Source organism: Canis lupus, chromosome 23 (assembly GCF_048164855.1).
Source record: "Canis lupus baileyi chromosome 23, mCanLup2.hap1, whole genome shotgun sequence".
In the NCBI taxonomy this organism is placed as follows: Eukaryota; Metazoa; Chordata; class Mammalia; order Carnivora; family Canidae; genus Canis; species Canis lupus.
The window spans coordinates 3,409,606-3,415,605 of NC_132860.1; positions in this window are offsets into that span (position 1 = coordinate 3,409,606).

Consider the following 6,000-nt stretch of genomic DNA (forward strand, 5'->3'; position numbering starts at 1 on the left):
CCCAGCAGGTGCACAGGTGCACGGGTGCCGGCAGGCAGACTGGCCTCTGCGGCTAAGAACCAGGAGGGCCTGCAGCTGGCCCTCCAGACACCCCTGCTGCCCTGCTGCTATAATATATATAAATATATTATATTTATATAATATATTTAAATATATTATATTATAAATTATATATATAATGTAAATATATTATATATAAATACATAATATAAATATATTACATATTTATATATAAACTATACATAAATATATATAAACTAAATATATATAAACTACGTAAATATATATAAACAACGTTCAAGAGTTTGAACTTTCATTTGGACTCACATGAGAACAAAATGCACCATATAGTTCTTCGTTTCCTCACGAATTGTACTCACAAATCACCCCACAAACATTTTACTAGGACAGCACTTTCCCCCAGAAAGTTTTTTTTAGGACATTTTTTTTTAATAGTTACGAATGCTCTTACGTGGAGTGTTATCAAAGGATAATGTGACTTACAAATGGAACTGTTATTGTCAGTATTATTATAAAAATGGCTCTGTCTTCTCTCATGGAATGGGACCTATGGTATGAAGAGTTCTCACTTTGAAAGCCTGTAGAGGTCAATATAAGGATCCCTCCCAATTCTTCCTAGTTGGTCAACTATGCAAAAAAACCCTAAGGCTGCAGGTAGAGCGCAGGTGGGAGTCCCAGAGGAAAGCCATCCTCCTCAGAGTCCAGGAGCCACGTTCGTTGGTTGGCTTCCCAGCAAGGAAGGTGAGGCCCAGTCGTACGTTGTGCACGTGTCTCCCGCTCTTGCTCCTCCCGGGGCAGCAGCTCAGATCTGGGCCGTGGAAGATCTGCCCAGGGCCAAGTTCAATGGGAGCCATGGAAATGGGTTAAATTTGTGGCTGTTTAGGCCCCCGAATGACCGGGGGGATTCTCAGTAAGTGGGGTTGTGAAGGATGAGTTGTAGGATGGGGATGGCCTACTGTCTGCCAAACGCAATGCCCGTCTCTGTCTTGTCAAGTCAATGAAAAATGTTGGTAAAAATGAAATGGAATGACCTCAGTGTCTCCTCCCTTCATTCTGATTCATCCGTTTTGAGAGCTGGTATTTCCCTTGTTATCATCTGGGGCAAGAAGTACAACCTGCTGGCGGAGGGGACGGACTGAAGGCAGACAGCTGAGGCTCCGATGCAAGTTCTGACACAGCTCAGCTCAGGAATGTTCGGCAAGGCTTTCTGAAGTTCTGCTGATTGCAATTTAAAAGGAGCAAAAATCATCGCTACTTGGAGGCGTGGTGAGGATTTCTAGAGGGGAGTCACCCGGACAAGTTAGCCTGGTGACTGGCCCCTGTGGGACACTTGGCACTTGTTAGTCTGCAGCATATGAAGGAAGTGAGACTTATTACTCATTTTCAGTTAAATTGGTTCACTGTTCTTAATCTTCAAGATCCTGGCCTAGTATATGAATTAGTGGGGAAGTGTGAGAATTAACAAGAACAAGGTGACCATAAGCTATCAACTTAAAATCATGCCATTTAATTTGCACACGGTAGCCTTTTTAATGGTGAATTTAAACGAACTATAATTTTCCAGAGAGCGCCTTTTCTAAAGGTCCGAAGTTCTCAGAGAAAAAAGAAAAGAAAAAAAGCCCCACTCTTATAAAGATAGACGAGTTTATTACTGAAAAATGCAATATTCATATTTGCGCTTTGTTAAGTAGTATTTTTGTACATGTAAACTTCGGTGAGTAAACAGCGTCTTAACCCTCGTGCATGACTGCGTGCACAGGTGACCGTGGCTGCGCTTCTCCAGACAAGGAGGGGCGAGGGCTCTTCCCTTGTTTAATCAAAATAATGTGACTTGAATATAAATTCCATTCTTTTGTGATTTCATAGGGTTCTAGCGTTTCACTCTAAAGAAAAAAATAAACCACACACCAGGGGGCCTGCAAGCGATATTTCAAAGAGGATGTTACTGAAACATCTTCATGGTATGACAACCTTACTTGAACATTATTGCAAGGATCAGATCAGTAAATAGAAAGAAATAGAGCGGGTCTCCTTTTCATTATTCTCCTAGAAATAACTTGTTTTAAAATGTTACAGAAACGCAAGCTCCCTACGTATGCATTTGTATGTTTAGAGATCTCATGTGCACAGTCTCAATGTTCCCAGGTAGCTTACTGTAAAGTCAACCTCTTCTATCCAACACTAATGGCCTTGAAGTATAATTCATTTTCAGGCAGCTAAAATTTATCTGATGTCACCGATGATATTAAAGTGATACAAAATTTTAATCAAGTGTAACTCATAATTAATAATCATCCAGTGGGTTATTTTTATTTGTAATTCTTGGAAAGAGGTAATGCTATTAATCTGCCTGCATTCCAGTCTCCTGACCATAGCAATCTAGATTCACAAACATCTATGTGAACAACACACACACATAAACCCGCTTTTCTAATACTGCACGTCTGGTATTTGAAATATCAGCTCCTCAGGAGACAGAGTTAAACATAATATTCGGCTATTTAGTCACAACATGGCCCTTACTTGGGGTGTGAGGGTATTAGTGGCACGCTCATGATGAATTAGAAAAATAACCCTACTCTGTCATGGAAATGTTAGTTGATAATATTTCTGTATATTAGTGAGAAACTTAAGACGATTTTTTTCTATTTCCAAATTTTATGTTTTTTTGTTCATAGAGCCATGAAATACTTCTAAATTTAATGCTGTATTTATGCAACTACTCAATTTGAAGAAAAATGCCTGTAGAATAAGCATAGATATGTAATTAAGATGTATAACTAAATTAATTTCTCTTAGAAGTAAGTTCAGATGGAAGTGGATTTAAATGCCCAACGTGATTATTTTCTGCAGGTCGGGAGCAGGATGCAAAATAATCCTCCACCCTAAAAGCTTTTATATAAGGCTAATAATCTAAGGCAGGCTTATTACCAAGTCTCCAAGTAAATGCACGTCAAAATATGGTTTGACATATGGTAATATAGCGTGACTTCTTCTACATATTTTGGATAATGCCTATATTTGGGCTGTTTCAGGGCTTAAGGCACACCCACACCCACACCCACTCAGAAGTAATCATGAAGAGGATTTTATGACTTAATTGGCTACTATAAATCAAGAAAAGCAATATATTATGGTGATGTCTTTTATGGACCTTGGCCTATTTGTCCTCGGGAATTTCCAGGAACCACCATTCATCTGTTTTTAAAAAATGTTAAAGCAACTGTGTACACAGGTGTTCTGAACATCCAGTTCCCCACTGCAGGATCTGTTCTGACATATTTAAAAAGCTAAAAATAATTTCATGTAGTAAACTGATTCAATGCCTTAATGTCACTACCACGTAAGAAAACAAGTGAGTGATCGGTCCACAGATGGTTTATTTGTAACAGCACAGGATGGTCAGCAGACTTCTTCGTAGAGGCAATGTGATTGACCGATTTGGAATCCACATCATAAAGGTTTATGTGCCTTTATTGTTTACTATTTTCAAGAATGCTGACCTTAGAAATTTATTCAATCTATTTCGGTAGAGCAGATCTTCCTAAAATTGGCTTTAACACTTCCATGAGAGTTTGGAAGGGATCTTTAATGATGAACCATCCACTGTATGTAATTTGATTCACAGAGGAATTGCAGACAGTACAAAGAAAAAAATTAATATTTAAGTTCACTTGGCTAACTATGTGGTTGCAACATAAGTTCTCCTATGGAGAACAAAAAAGGTTGGGGAAATCTCTGTCTCTTCCTGAAATTTTCTCTTCAATCACAGGACTCTCCAGCTTTTTCCTAGTTCAAAAATACAAGACTAGAAGCCGATAGCTACACATCCTAGGAAGATACAATTGCATATATTTAAAGGGCATTTTCATCTTGAGTATTGAAAATTGAGACTGTTATTCTTTGGCTAGTTGTCATTGAAAACTAAGCTTACCATATTTAACTTAGTAATCTTAAAATAGGTAAGAAAAAAAAAAACAAGGGGAGAAAACTTCATTTCTCTGAATGTTAAAGAATGAAGGAAATTGCAGTTGTTTTTCCGTCAGAAAGAAGCCTGGGCACAGCAGAGGCTGAAATAGGATGTGCAAAACAGACATCTTTGCTCAGGTAGGAAAGTCCCTTAGTCTCTTCCACCATCCCCCAAACATTGCTTCCACAATTATCTTTGCCATCAGATTTTTCTGCTGCACGATTTCCCTCTTCTCATAACAAAAAGTGGGAAAAGCCTGTCCATACTACTTGTTAGAAAGATAGAAAATTTAGCTTAACGTGGGGGTCCTTGGTTGGCTCAGTTGGTAGAGCGTATGGCTCTTGATCTTGAGGTTGTGAGCTTGAGCCTCATGTTGGGTGTAGAGATTACTTAAAAAAAATAATCACTCAAAAAAATAATAAACTTAATCTACTGTGTTCACCTGGTAGTGTTGAGTGGCATGGACACTGACAAAATAATTATAAAGGGTTTGAGGCAGTTTGGAAAACCACATGGGGCTAGCCATCCATGCGACAATTATATTTCATGGGGACTGTCTAAATAGATCTCATTAAACTTTGCTTTTCAACTAATAATTTAGGAAACTTTTGCCTTTTGTGAAACAGCAGAGAAAGTGTTTTCCCCAAACACAGAGAGAATTAAGATGGAAATAAATGTTCTGAAGAAGTCAATATAGGGTTATGACTGGAAATATGACCCCGCTTCCATCTTAGACAAAGAAGCAACACAACATCCTCACAGCTTACTCTCGGGTGTTGTCCTCAAGCTCGCACTTGGGGCCAGGATGGTCCCAAAGCACACGCTGGTGCCATCATAGAGAAAGGTGAGGTTTATTGGACAGGCTTCTTCTCCCAGAGAATAGAATCTGATTATACAAAAATTTGGAGTTGATCCTAAATATGAGGCTCTTGTCTATCAACCCGTCTGCTTTCGTTTTACTTCCCTGGAAAAGATGCTTTAATATGGCTGTGGCTGGAACACAGTGGCTATAATACTTGTGTTTTCTAGGAAAGAAAAAAAAAAAACATCGAATGTGGTTGTGAGTGTGGTTTTTCAGATGAACCCAGAGGGCATGTTCAATGGAAGGTAACTTATCACCATTACAAATGCATAAATCCTGTGCAGCAGGAACCTCGTCTGATCGATGATTCCAGCTGAAGCCAAATCAATCTTCCAGCTGGACTGCGTACTGTTGGCACATTTCAATTTGAATAGAAACTCCTGGAGGAAAACTCACTGCTTTCTATCAGAAGCTTGGTTTTTCAGGCCATTTCTATAAGGTTCTTGCTTCTAAGTTACTGAGAATACCAGAAAGATTAAGATGCTAACCTGCCCCCTGGATGGAACCTACAACTATTCCTAGAGCCTGTTATAATATTTTGATTTGGGGGAAAATGGAGTGGAAACACTTTATGACCATGGTAGGCCTGCACTGGGGGGTATCGCACAGTGTAGACACACACGCACATGCACACGCACACCACCCCTGGGCCTCCATCTACCTGCCTCCAATTGACAGACTAATCAATTTGGCCACATCAGTTAAGCAACCTGGATCTTCGGATTTTCAATTTTGACCAAATTGAGAAAAGAAAATGGGCAATTTGGTAGCCTTTTGTTGGCAGTTGGCTAGAGTGCTCCTACCCATCCCCCTTCCTTGGCCTGAACTTTATCGTTGCTAAAATTTTTATCCTCAGACCATGTTGATGGTGCTTGGTGGAGCCAGCCCAAGTGTGAGAAAGAAAATGCTTCTGTAGGATCGAAGCCTTACTGCCTTCTAAAGAGCTCATCAAGCTCCCTCCCCCATCTGTTTCTAGAACAAAGCATTGTTAGAATCAGTAGGAGTCTCCATCTGCACGTTTCATGTGCACATGCCATGATGATGACCACGAGCTTGTCAGAAGACACACAGCCAGAACTTTCTTGGAGTGTGACAAGGCCTCGCAAGACTGGGAAACCACGGCCTTTGGAGCTCGAAGAGTGAGCAA